Source organism: Onychomys torridus, chromosome 3 (assembly GCF_903995425.1).
Source record: "Onychomys torridus chromosome 3, mOncTor1.1, whole genome shotgun sequence".
In the NCBI taxonomy this organism is placed as follows: domain Eukaryota; kingdom Metazoa; phylum Chordata; class Mammalia; order Rodentia; family Cricetidae; genus Onychomys; species Onychomys torridus.
In genome coordinates this window covers 141126310-141140802 of record NC_050445.1, presented here as the reverse complement: position 1 = coordinate 141140802, position 14493 = coordinate 141126310, and the positions used below count along the sequence as shown (strand labels likewise).

Genomic DNA, 14493 nt, shown 5'->3' with positions numbered 1-14493 from the left:
CGTCCCAGCTTAGCACTAGTTTCTGCTCCAATGGCTCTTGTGAGCTAAAGGGGAAGGGTTGGATCTACATGGGAAAGTATTCACAGAAATGGTGATGATGATACACACAGAGGATCAATCTTTAGTTGCGATGTATCTTTTAATCTAACAGAGTAGTTGATGCCACCGTAATATTTCATCAGCTAAAGCCAGGGAAATTCTACATGTGGGGACCAAGGAGATACTTAAGTGAGCCTTGGGTTCCAGCACCTTTGGCTTTCTCAGCTCTGCCTCACTGCATGGAGTAGGCCCCTTTGTTTTCGTACTGACTTCCTCCTAGTTAAAAAGGAAAGTGGTTTGGGAATTCCAGGCCTCCCATGGGAATTACACCATTGAAACCCTGCAAGCCTCTCTGAAAGAGTCAGGTTCATGGGCTGGAGAGATGGCTCAGAAGTTAAGAGCACCAATTGCTCTTCCAGAGGTCCTGAGTTCAATTCCCAGCAACCACATGGTGGCTCACAACCATCTGTAATGAGATCTGGTGCCCTCTTCTGTATACATAATAAATAAATAAATCTTACAAAAAAAAAAAAAAAAAGAGTCAGGTTCACAGACTAAACTCTGTTATGGCAAGACAGAGGGATTCCATTGACCAGCTTGGGCCAGTGTGAACTGGCTCCTTCATCTGTGGAGTTCTGCTTCCCTGGGCTCTGCGCTACCTCTCTCTTTTTTAAAAAATTTGTTTTCTGTTTTGTTTTTCCAGAGTTTTTCTGTGTAGCCCTGGCTTCGAGGGAACTCGCAAAGATCCTCCTGCTTCTGCCTCCCAAGTGCTGGGATCAAAACCTTGCACCACTACTGCCCAACTCATGCTGTGTTTCTTTATATAGATTATCACATTGATCACCCAAAGCCTATGCACTGAGAGAGGTGCTACTGGGTGTCTTTTCTTCATGACTGAGGACACTATGACCCAGACAGGTGAAGCAACTTTACTAAGCCTGGCTTTATAACATTTATCCAGAGTCAGCCAAGGCATCAGTCCCAGGGAGGGTCCTGACATATTGAGCAGAATCTGAGGGGCTTGAGCTGGTCCCTGAGCAAGGGAAGCATGAGACTATGGGGTTCCAAGGAGGGGATCATGGTGCAGCAGAAATGACAACATTGGGAACAGACTAAGTTTTCTATGGATGGCTGTTATGGAGGTGAGGTGTTGCCCCCAAAGGCTTGCTCACCAGATGATGATGCTACTTTGGAAGGTTGGGGAAACTTTAGGAGCCAAGGAAGTCACTGGGAGGCATGGTCCCTCTTTGCTTCCTGTGTGCCACAAGGTAGGTCAATAGCCCCCTGCTCCAAAGGCTCCCATCACCTGACATTCTCCTGGCCAACCATGAGCTAAGATAAACCTTCCCCCTTTAAGTTATTCCATCCATTTGTTCCCACAGAAAAAAACACCAAGTCCAGAGATGAGTTAAGACATCAGTGGAGTGAATCAGAGGCCCATAGAAGAAACAAAAGAGCAAAATGGCCTGAGGATCGGATTCTGGGGAGCAAGAAAGTTGAACCAAATCCCAGAGAAGTAGGAAATACAGGGAAAGCAGAGCCATGGGTGCTCTAAGATGACACTTCCTTTTGCATCGACAGTTCCAGAAATGAGAGAGGACTGCTAGTGGCTTCCTAAGAACACAACAATAAAGACAGCTCTTTACCATCACCCTCTCCAACTGGATGGGACGGTGGAGCCACAATGAGCACCTACAGCATTACTTAGATTCCCCTCACACCCTGACCCTGTGTTCACTCCCTTTAATGACTCCCATGGCCCTGACAGGTATGTGCAGGCAAACAGGGATGGTGGAGATGCTCACTTGAAGATCTTGCCTTTATTGAAGACTTTGCCACATGCTGGAAGATGTTTTCCCAAGAGAAGTGCTCTAGAACCAGGGCCTGGGGCTTCTTGCAGCCAGGATTCAGTTTCTGCATGTCTGAGACTCATCTACCTGCCAGTCTGGACTCCGCTGACAAGAAGGCGTGTGGTCAGATCCCGGCAATTGCTTCACACCAGTGACACTTACAGCTCAGACAAATGGCACCAGGCCTCTGGGCTCACACTGTTGTGAACAGAACTTCCTCGGCACAGTCCAGAGGTGGCCCCATGTCCACTGACTCACCCTAAGACCCGAACCCCTTCCATGCCCCACCCTCAAGAGACCAGTTATTTCCCCAGTTATCTGGGATCTTTCTTACCAGAAAGACAAGCCTCCTGCTTCAGAAGATTCCCAAAATGAAGCTGCTGTTATTGGTTCCAAAAGGAACACTGGCAAAGGTATTATTCCCCAATTGCTAGGACATTCTTGGAAAGAGATAAAGGAAATATATTTAGTTCTTGAATGGGAGTGTAAATAGACATTTCCTGTCCTGATTGTCTGGTCCCAAATAACCACCCAGAAGCTTAATATTACTTATAAATGCACAGCCAGTAGCTCAGGCTTATTACTAGCTAACTCATAATTTAAATTAACCCCTATTTCTATTTATGCTTTGCCACGTGGTGGTACCTTTGTTAGCATGGCACATTCATGTCCTGCTCTCTCTGCATCTAGCTGACAACTCCTGACTCTACTCTTCTCCTTCCCATTATTATTAGTTTGGTTTCCCCACCTGCCTGGCTACTGGCCAATCAGCATTTTATTAAACCAATTTGAGTGACAAGTCTTTACAGCATACAAGAGGATTATTCCACAGCATGGGAGTCACCCACTTGATGCTGTGGATATCTCTCTGTACAAATAAAATGCTGTTTGGCCAGTGGCTAGGCAGGAAGTATAGGCGGGACAAGAGAGAAGAGGATTCTGGGAAGTAGAAGGCTGGAGAGAGACACCGCCAGCTGCCGCCATGAGAAGCAACATGTAAAGACACTGGTAAGCCACAAGCCATGTGGCAAAGTATAGACTAACAGAAATGGGTTAATTTAAGATAGAAAAGGTAGATAACAAGCAGCCTGCCATGGCCATACAGTTTCTAAACAATGTAAGTTTCTGTGTGCTTTCTTGGTTGGGTCTGAGCGACTATGGGACTGGCGGGTAAGAGAGATTTGTCCTGACAGGGCCAGGCAGGAAAACTCAAACTACAAATGGCGCCCAACGTATTGGCAAGAATTTCCACCTAAAACCTGAAAAAAAAGATTCTAAGACGGAGCTAAAAACAGCTTCCTAATTGTCTCTCTCAAGTTAGCGGCAGCCTGCCGGTTTGAGCTACTATGGCGGGTTCCTGGCGTGTGCGTCTGACCTGCAGTGTGGCGGGAATGAGGAGTCTACAAGCGGCACTTTACTCTGCTGCATGGTAGATTTAGCCTTTGCTAGTTTAAAAAAAAAAAAGATTTCTGGGCTATGCACTACTTTGATAGAACTGCTTCTGAGAGTTGATGGTACACATGGCTCCAGACCCAGAGCTGGCGGTAAACTGTACCACCGCCATGTTGGAAAACTGAGGTGGGCGGAGCCAGCAGCCACAGTGGCATTTCAGTGTTACAAAGATGGATATTACACAGAGAATCTGGTTTGTCTTGTCTTTGGGATTTTTAACCACAGAAAAAGATTTGATCATAAAAGCTGTTGAGTTAAACAAATATGTAAATTTTAAAGGTACCTTGACTTCAAAATTTGGATATAAGGATACGTTGCTTTGGAAAGGAGTCTCTGCTTTTGTTTCCACAGAAAGCCAGAGGCTGTGGATTTGTTCCAGATTAAGATATATCAGGTTTGATCAGCCAAGACCACCTAAAAGGTCTCCGATGACACCATGGCCCAGATGATCCAACATCCAGAATGGTTTCAAGGCAACTGGCTCAGAGGTTCACCCTCACAGACTACTCCATACTCCTAAAATCTTCTTTGTGTCCCCATAAGATACAGCGCCCCCCTCCAGCAGGAAGTAGTAAGAGAAACTATGCCCACATTCCCAAAATTATCAAGCTGGCTTTGGAGATGAAATTGGCTCACTCCTTCTCTAAACCCAGACATATTGCTAAAAAAAAAGGTTAAGAGATTCTTATGTCCCAAATCAGAAGAGCCCTCTGATGTGGGACAGAGAAAAACCAATATTTTTCTTTAAAGTAGATTGATTATAAACACGATCTCTTTCTAAAGAAGAAAAGGGGATATGATATAGATATAATAGGATGAAAGGGTAGATTAAGGAAGGAACTTACTTCTAAAGAGCAACAACTTGTTTAAAATGTTTTACATTGGTATAGATTTTAGTCTATTGATACAAACTTAAAGTTAATTTTGTTATACTATGTATATATTTCTACTTGTGTTTAAGGTATTATGTTTGTATAGCTCATTTAAAATTGTAATGGATAATTAAAAATAGATTAATAATTAATCATCTATGATAATCATACTCGTAGCCATGTTAGTTAGTCTTCTAGATATACATAGAGATATTTCAGATAGATAGGTAATCTTCAAATACTTCAAAGACCTACAGAATATGGCATTTAAAATACTTTTAAAATTTAGACCTTCTGGACAGTGAGACATGTCTGCTCCTGGCAGCACTGATTTACTTCAGAGAGGAGGATGGGCATTGAAGACACTTCATATCTTATCTTCACCTTGGCAAAAATAGCCATTTTGGCAAGAAACTATTCTTGCCTGGACTGCTCGATCAACTGTACGTGCAGGACCCATAGAAAGGTGACCACTGAACTTTGCTTGACAAAATGGTCCTTCAGGTTCCTGCTTCGCAGAGGAAACTGCCAGACATTCTACAGGACACTGAGAGAAGTGACCAAGAGACTCTAGCCCTGTGGGCTGAAGACAGATGCCCCAACTTTACAAAAGAACATTAGGTGACTGTTCAGGCTGCCAGCTGTCTCTGTCTACCCTGCAAGACTCCCGAAAGTTGCTTGCATCCTTCTCCCGGTTCTCAGGTAATATTATATCCTTCTGAGGTCTTTGATGTGGTTGAAGACTAGATAGTTATAATTTCCTCAGTTATGATACAAGATAAGTTAGATATAAAACTTTAGACTCACAAATATAAGATAGATAGGATATCTTCTTTAATATTGTAACTATAATTCTTGCTTAATAATTGTTTTGTTATATGTAATTGTACTATGTAAAAGTTAAAACCTTCCTTAAAAAAAAAAAAGAAAAGGGGAAGTGCTGTGGATATCTCTCTGTACAAATAAAATGCTGTTTGGCCAGTGGCTAGGCAGGAAGTATAGGCGGGACAAGAGAGAAGAGAATTCTGGGAAGTAGAAGGCTGGAGAGAGACACCGCCAGCCGCCGCCATGAGAAGCAACATGTAAAGACACTGGTAAGCCACAAGCCATGTGGCAAAGTATAGACTAACAGAAATGGGTTAATTTAAGATAGAAAAGGTAGATAACAAGCAGCCTGCCACAGCCATACAGTTTCTAAACAATGTAAGTTTCTGTGTGCTTTCTTGGTTGGGTCTGAGCGACTATGGGACTGGCGGGTAAGAGAGATTTGTCCTGACTGGGTCAGGCAGGAAAACTCAAACTACAACTTGATCTTTATTCCCCTTCCAGAACCAGTCTCCCTTGTCTTGCCTGTGATGAGGGTACCACTCATGAAGGTCTGGATGGGTGAGTTTTTCAGAAAAGTGGCACTCTGCTGCACACCACAGGGACCAGCCATCCTTATCAAAGTGATCTCTAAATATTCGGCATCCACAGAGATGGCATGGTGGTTTGGATAGAAATGGCCCCCATAGACTCATGTGTTTAAATGCTTGGCCCATAGGGAGTGGCACTGTCTGGAGGTGTGGCCTTGTTGGAGGACGTTTGTCACTGTGGGGTGAGCTTTGGGGTCTCCGATGCTCAAGCTAGCCCTAGTATGGCATTCACTTCTGCTGCCTGTGGATCAAGATGTGGAACTATCAGTTCCTCTCTAGCATTTTGTCTAACAGTGCACTGCCATGCTTCCCACCATGATAGTGGACTAAACGTGAACTGGAAGCCAGATCCAATGAAATGTTTTCCTTTATAAGAGTTGCCATGGTCATGGTGTCTCTTCACAGCGATGAAATCCTAACCAAAACAGAAGACATCCCCACTGGAACACTTATGCTTAAACTCATCCAACATGAAGGTGAAAATGGGGTCCAGCCCTTAGGCTTAGTAGCCAGTGCCAGCTCTCATTCCTCCATCTCCTCCTCAGAGACTGGCACATCTGCCCCTTTCTCCTCTTTCTGCTCAGCCTGGGGCTCCTGCTCTTCCTTCTATTGGGGTACCCTTTTTAGACAGAGTTGCTGCAAACTTTTTAGCATCAAGCTGCAAACTTCATGGCTTCTCTCACTGTTTTCACTTCCCCCCAAGACAGCCTAAAACCAGAGCTGGTTCAGATAGATGAGGAACCAGAAGTTGAAATTGGGAAACCCTTGTGAAAAAAAAGTCCTATAGGAGCTGGGCGGCGGTGGCACACGCCTGTAATCCCAGCACTCGGGAAGCAGAGGCAGGTGGATCTCTGTGAGTTCGCAGCCAGCCTGGTCTACAAAGAGAGTTCTAGGACAGCCTCCAAAGCTACAGAGAAACCCTGTCTCGAAAAACAAAAAACAAAAACAAACAAACAAAAGTCGTATAGGTACTGGAGTGATGGCTAAGTGGTTAAGAGTGTTGGCTGCTTTTGTTGACCTGAGTTGATTCCCAGCACCTCCATCAAGCAAACTGTTAACCGTCTGTAACTCCAGTGTCTTCTTCTGGCCTTCAGCGGCACACACATTTACATGAACACACCCATGCACATACACATGATTGAAAAACAAAATTTAAAAATAAGAAGGTTCCAAGATCTGTTTATAGAGCTGTAACAGGGTTTAGATGGCATAGTATCAGACAGAGTCACTGTCTGCCTACCAAATAAGTCCTTGTCATCAAGTAAGCATCCACCCAGTAGCCCCAGGATTCCCTTCACTTCCTCCTTTGCATTGCCTGCAGCCTGCTTGCTGTGGTCCATGATGCCCAAGATGGGGAACACCAGAGAACTGTGTCATATCAACAAAGCTCACCCACAGCATCGACTGAGCTGTGCCCATGACTCCTCATTCTCATTCACACAACAGGTAGTGGTACCGCTCTCAAAGACACAAAATCCATCATCATCCTTAAATACTGGAACTCTGCCAACAGGGAATCTGTGGAAAACTTTAGGGGTGAGGTTGGTTTGGTCAAAGTGTAAGTGGGGTGTTAGGGAAAGCATTTAGACCTAAGCCCCTCTAGACTCATACTCAGCAGCGAGGAGGTCCTTGAAGACCCCTAGTTTTCAGAGTACACATCCCAGTTGCCATGGAAACTGTGCAGGGAAAGGTGTGAAGCTCCAGGGGTTTGGGGAGTTAGATTTTAGCTTGTGACCAAAGTCTGAGCTAATAATTTAATGGCAGAGGGACTGGATTTGGCTTCTGACTTCAGAGGTGCCTGTTCCTCATGCTAGGCCTGGCAGTGCAGAGCAGGTGACATGACCGTGACGGGGAATCGTTGACAAAAGGGATTACAGGGAGGAGTCAGGACAAGACTTCCTATACTTCACCACTTCCTCATAAGGCTATCATTTTAGGAATCTCTGATGGACTCAATCCATTGCTGAGGTCAGAGCCTCTAGGATCATTATCCAAAAGACCATCAGCAGGCAACCAAATCCCCAGTCCATGAAACTGTTGGGAAATTTCATAGTCAAAATACACTTACATAGAGAGGCTCATAGGTAACATATATAGTGCAATACTTCATAGACTATAGGTGCTCAATAGATACTATATGGCATCATAAGTACTACTTCTCACTGTTATTGTTATTATTTGGTCCTGGGGGTAAATCTTGGACCTTTCACATGCTAGGCAAGTGCTCAACCACTGAGCTACATCCCCAAGGAGTCTTATTTTGAAGTGACTTATCCAAGAAGATAATTACTGGTTCCAAAAGATGATCCAAACTTTAAATGTTCAATACAACTTTTCTACTACTCTTAGCTTTTTTTATTCTGCAGCAAATTTGAGATAAAGTATGCCAATGCAAGGGCTAGAGAGATGACTCAGCAGGTAAAAGCACCTGCTGCTCTTCCAGAAGACCTCAGCTTAGTCCCCAGTACCCATTAGTTTCCAGTATCCATGTAGGGTGGCTCACAACTGTCTGTAACTCCAGCTCTAGGGAATATGACATCTGCTCCTAAATCATTGTGTACATGAACACATGTGGCATGCACTACTTACATGCACTACTTACACTCATAAATAAAAAATAAATCCTAAAGAATGTCAGTGTAACTAAAATTAGTCTCTCTCTCTCTCTCTCTCTCTCTCTCTCTCTCTCTCTCTCTCCCTCCTTCCCTCCCTCCCTCCCCCTTCCCTTCTCCTCCTACCAGTATACTACACAAAAGAAAAAAAAATCCAGTATCTTTTTCATGGATAAAATCTGGACAAAGATAATGGCCTTTGGCTAAGCAGGAGAGTGATTCAGCTAAGTCCCACCAAGCTAAGTATAGGACCCAGCCTGATCATCCACAAAAGCAGAAATTTGAATAAGATCATCTCAGTTTCTGTCCAACCCTGAGATTCTGTGTCTCCTCTTCTAATCAATGCCATAGTAGTTCTCTGCACAGAAAAATGTAATTGTATCTTAGGAAAATGTCCATAGAGCCAGTGTGACATGAAAATGGAATACAAGAGAAGACAGGAAAGTTAGCTTCAGGAACATGAAACCCATCTGGTCATATAGTAGTTGGATTTATGTAGTGTAAGCTCCAGAGAATAGAATAAAAACAAGGATTGCTCCAGCTCTTGTCTGTTTGTGTATGTTTTTCCAGCTTTTAACTTAAAAAAAAAAAATGATACTGGGAATTGAGCCCACAGTCTCATGAATACTTTCTAGCACTGCTGAGCTATATTCTCAGTCTCCAATTTTTTATTTTAAACTTACTTTTTTGTGTCTAAACCATGTCATATCTGGAGCATGTTTTCTTTACTCATCTGTTTTCTTTTGACTTGAGTATTTAGTCCATTTACAATTAATGTAATTATTACTAAGGCAGGACTTACACTTGCCTTTTGTCCTATCATTCTTACAAATATTGATAGTTTTTTCTTCTCCCTCACCAGTGTTTTATGTTTAACAGATATTATATGGCATTTGAATTATTTTAATGCTTAATTTTGTAGATATATTTTTAATTGTTTTCTTACTGAATATCCTTGGTATTACAATGAAGATCCTTCTAGAGTACAGCGTGAAGTGATTCCAGCTTAACATCAGCATTTAAGGACTTTACACCAGTGGGACATGGTTCCTGTCTCCTCTGTGCTGTTAGTATACAAATTACATCTTTATACACTATAACATCAATGACATTTAATAAATATTAATTTTAAATAATAAGAAAAAGTTACATAAAAGAGAAATCTACATGTATATTTTACTTTTTAATACCTACATAATTACGTCTTGGTACTTTTATTTATTTTTGTGGATTTGAGTGACTGTTTTGTGTCCTTTCATTAAAGACACAAGAGTTCTCAATATTCTCCCCTTCGCACTTTCCTACCTTCCTGTGTTGGACATTTAACACAGCACTTCCTTGTGTGCCAACTTCGTATACTATCATTGATCCACACTTCCAACTTCCAGTCAGTATTTTATGTAGGGAGATCTGCTGGCAACAAAAAATAAAATCTGTCAGTTTTTGTTTGTCTGAAAACACCTTACTGTCTCCTTTACTCTTTATTTGTACCTGTGTTTATGTGAGGTGTGTAAGTTCAGGCACATGAGGGCACAGTTGTGTGAGCAAGTGTCTGTTTGTGTATGGAGACCAGAAATTGCTGTCCGGTATCTTCCTTGATCTCTCCCCACATTCTATGCTGAGGTAGGATCTCTGACTCGGTACCCCGCCCATCCCCTCACCTCACCCCCATCCCAGGGTACTGTTGGTACTGTGCATTTCCTTAATCGACTTTCCCGTACTGATTGGGTAAAGTCTAGGTTCTTGATCATCTACTCTGCTCCAAAGTTCTTTGTGTGCAGGTAATGCTCAGACGAGCTATTCTTTAAATAGCCTTTGCTGAGGGACTTTATGTGTCTGTTGTAGCATGCCTTTAGCAATCTGGTATGCTGTTTAAGGTCCTGGCTTCACTGTCATTGTGTGCTCAGCTGAAAAGGTGAGTGCCTTCTTAAGCTTTTCCACAGCATATACGGAACTGTGCCTGGTGACCTGAATTTGATACCAGGATTCACATGATGGAAGGTGAGAACCAACTCCCACAAATTTCCTCTGACATACACACAAATACCTTGGCATGCACTCCCCCAACACATGCACACAATAAATGTAAAATATTGTGTAATGAATAAATGTAAAAACAAATAAATATAATAAAATGTTTAATCTAAACTACAGCAGCTCATCCCACAGATTTGCTTTTTAATAATAATAATAATAATAATAATAATAATAATAATAACAGTAATGATAAAGTCTCCCTTCATATCAGCCCTAACTGGTATTAACTGGGCAGCTGAAATTTTAACATCAGCCAATAACTATTTGAACAAATGCATTCATTGGTACAGGGCTGTTTGCAGAGAACACGAGGTGAGTGAGACCAAATAATGAAAGCCTCTAGAATGGAGCTCTTCCAGAGAACTGCCAGACAAAGTCAGTGGCTTTAAAAAGTGTGGAGAGGGGACAGGACAAAGGCAAACCCACAGAGAGAGTTGACAGTCACGGGCAGTGGGGGAAACAGCGTGAAAGCAGAAGTGAGCAGTGAGAAGTAGGCACGGTCAACCAGGGGGGGGGTGACTCATCGGTAGAACATATGCAGGAAGAAAGGAGAGAGATGAGAAAATATGGCAACACTGGTTAAATAAAGACGGCCTCCGTGAAGCCTGAACTTCCGAGTTTTCAGGAGGAGGTGGGCTTCCCTGCCCGCTCTGGAGCTGCTGGGAGGAATGACGGGTGAGAGCCAGGGCCAGACATCTGCAGGAGCTGGCCTCCTAAGGCTAGCACTTGCTTGGTTTGAATTGTTTGCACACAACCTATGTAATTCTTCTAAAAAAAAAAAAAAAAAAAAGTGTTGCTTCTTTGCCTTACATGTTGCAAAACAGATCCCTCTCTAAAAACGTCAATACCATAGAAACACTAGTGAAATGTGATGGTATCATCAAATACCATGATTTCCAGGAAATCATGAGTTTAATATGTTACTTTCCCCCAAATTTCATTAAAATAAATATCATGTCATTAAAATACAAAACCTTTCTCCACAAACTACTCACCTTGCTTCTGAGAACACTGGTGTGGATGGTTAAGGTTCTCTATACCACTAGAATGGCGTAGGGGGGGGGGGGGGTTCCCCATCCCTTCTCCTGAAGATAGGGGGCATCCCTCGGTACTTGTCAGTGAAGAGTGTGTGCTCAAGACTCTGTAAAGGACTAGTTTGAAATTAAACCATGTGGACCATGGTCACTGGAACTCCCTCCATAGACCAGGCTGGCCTCAAACTCAGAGATCTGCCTGCCTCTGCCTCCTGAGTGCTGGGATTAAAGGCATGTGCCACCACCGCCCAGAAGAAGTATGACCTTTATTTTAAGCTTTAAAGGAAATGTATATATTTTCCCCCAACATAATATTTTTATTAATTATTTGGGAATTTTGTATAGTGCACCCCTATCTCACTTGCTTCCCATTCACCCAGGTCCAACCTCCACCCCTGTGCCTCCCTCTCTCTGCTCCCCCAAATAAAAGAACACCAAGTCCAATTTGTGGTACCCATGGTCAAAGTCCCAGTGGCCAGCTCCTTAAGGAAAACTGAGACCTTCCCCAATCCCACCCCCACCAGAAGCTGTCAACTGTGAAGAGCTACACTTCAGCATCTTTATCAATTTCTAAGGACCCTCTTCAGTGACCTCCTGTTTGGACTGCTTCTTTGGGGGCAGGGGATGTTGTCACAGAAGCCATCAATGTCTCTTATTCTCAATTATGTATGCAGTCATGGATACCACTACAAAAGAAGCTTCATTGCCCATAGCAGTCAGTTGCAGCACTGATCACGGGCTCCCACATCAACAGGGATGGATCACAGACATCAGCATGGACTCCAGAGGCAGCATGGATCCCAGACATCACTATGGACCCCAACACCAACATGGCCTCCAGCCGCAGCACAGACCACAGAAGTCTTTCAGGGAGACTTAATCCAGAGAAATGAACCATTCCATGTCTCAGATATCTTGTTGCTCAGAGTCAGGATAATCATGCTGTTGGGCATCGTGTTTGGGGGCAGGGCCTGCACAAGCTTCAGGCTGCTGCACTCAGGTACTGGCGCCCTGCCAGCACCCTGGGTATGACCATTTTGCTCTCAGCTTAACTATCACTGCGGCCCCTCCTGCCCCAAGCAGGGTGAGCAGAGAGAGTGGTAGCGGCCGCACTGGCTTAGTGCATGGGGACAGACGAGGTGGGCCCAGTGGTGACCCAGGCCTCCTGGCAGGCCAGGGACTGGTCCTACTTACCGATGACATGCTCCTTTGTGGGCCACAGCAGCACCCACAGCTGTAGCCCATGTTGCATCCTTCTAGCTCAGCTTCTCTCTGCCATGCTCCACCCCCCCCCCAATTCCATGAACCCACTTTTAAAAAGCATCTTCCTGTAAGACCTGCCTTACTTTAGTTGTTCTGGAGCCCGGCAGCACTCTGCAGCCTCCTCCTCCTCCACAGCGTCTCCCTGCTAAGCTCCATCGGAATTATGACTCTTAACAGGCCCCTGGTTCTGTTCCCTGGGCCAGCTGAACACAGATGATGGAAGATGCCGCACAGTTGAGTTTTACCCGTTTACGATGAACAAGTAGGTGTGATCTTGGGTTTCGTTTATGAAACCAGCCTGGACAAAATGGCAGAATCATTCCTTTCTTCATAGTAGTGTATTCAGTGGTACTGGAGGCTGAGTTGCTCAAGGAACCCAGGGCCAGGGAGGCAATGACAGCAGCTCATGTTTTTTTACCATTGTCTTCTCGGTCTGTGGTGAAAAGGAGGAAGCTGGGACATTAGGAAGGGTACACACTAAGACGACACCAGTGAAGACACAGAATGCAGAGGAGGGCACCTTAGGGCAAAGGGGCTGATGCTCACAGAAGAAGAGGGCTTGAAGAGACTGCACCCACAGGGGAATGTCTTGTTCTGCCATGTTTTCATGACAAAAGGCAGGATCTGTGGATAACAACTGTCAGGAAGAGCCTGTAGGAGGATGCAGTGAGTGAAGATGCTTTCTGCCAAGTCTGGTGGCCTCTGTTCAGTCTCCAGGGCTCACGTGGTAGAAGGAGAGAGCTGACTCCCACGCGTTGTTCCTGGATGTCCACTCATGTGCTATGGGCAAGCGCATGCAGACATACATGCTCACATGTGCACACACAAAATAAATAAATAAATAAGTAAAGCAGGGTGTGGTGGTACATCTTTAATCCCAGATCTCTGTGAGTTCGAGGCCAGCATGGTCTACAGAATGAGCTCCATGTCAGCCAGGGCTACACAGAGAAACCTTGTTTTGAAAAACAAAACAAAAAATAAATAAGTAAGTGTAATTAAAGCATTTTTCTTGGCCGGGCGGTGGTGGCTCACGCCTTTAATCCCAGCACTAGGGAGGCAGAGGCAGGCAGATCTCTGTGAGATCGAGGCTAGCCTGGTCTACAGAGCGAGATCCAGGAAAGGCTCCAAAGCTACACAGAGAAACCCTGTCTCAAAAAGCCAAAAAACCAAAACCAAAACCAAAAACCAAAAACAAAAAACAAAAAAATATTTTTCTCAATTGTCAGGAAGTTGGAGGTTTCTATCTCTGAATAGCTATGTGACCTTCAGTGAGTCATTCCCTGTTGGAATTTGTGACCATTGGCCACTCCCCCAGCTACATGCGCTGGCAAAAACCATTAGTCATCCCCTGGCCTTACATCCTACGTAATCCGTGTGCCCAGTGTGATCATGCAATCTATGTGCGTGTGTGGCGTAGCTCCGTATGCCCATGTGCGCATGTGCAGGGGGAATCCATAAAAAGCGGATCACAGTCTCCTCCCCACTTCTTCTTCTTCCCCCTTCTCCTTCTTCCTCTCTCTCCGCCCATGTCTTTCAAACAGGCTTGATCACATCCTTTCCTGTCCCTCCCTCCCCCTAATAAAACTCTCATAGTGGGTTTTGGTGTGCCTTGTGACTTTTCCTTGGGTAAACAGCGCCACATAAAACCAACATTCCCCTGCCTCAGTATCTGAATGTTACAGTATCTGTTCTTGGGAAGAGGCTACAAATCAAGGAGCTGGGGGCTCATCATGTAGTAAGCAGATGCACACTTGCATTCTAACGCTGGCTTTGTAGGAAGTGTCCCTGGGAGGCTCAGGCGGCTTTGCCAGAGCCACCACCAGACCCGTTCTGGAGCCTTGGCTGCCATTCGCCCTGCTCACCCTGCTTGGAGGAGGAGCGCATAGGTACTGCCTGCATGATCGTGCCAGGGCACCAAG

At 44.4% G+C, this 14493-nt stretch overlaps 1 pseudogene; it reads right to left on the bottom strand.

Moving 5' to 3' along the window:
• Nucleotides 1–6780: 6780 nt before the first annotated feature.
• LOC118580289 lies at nucleotides 6781–12563 on the bottom strand (annotated as a pseudogene).
• Nucleotides 12564–14493: the final 1930 nt, after the last annotated feature.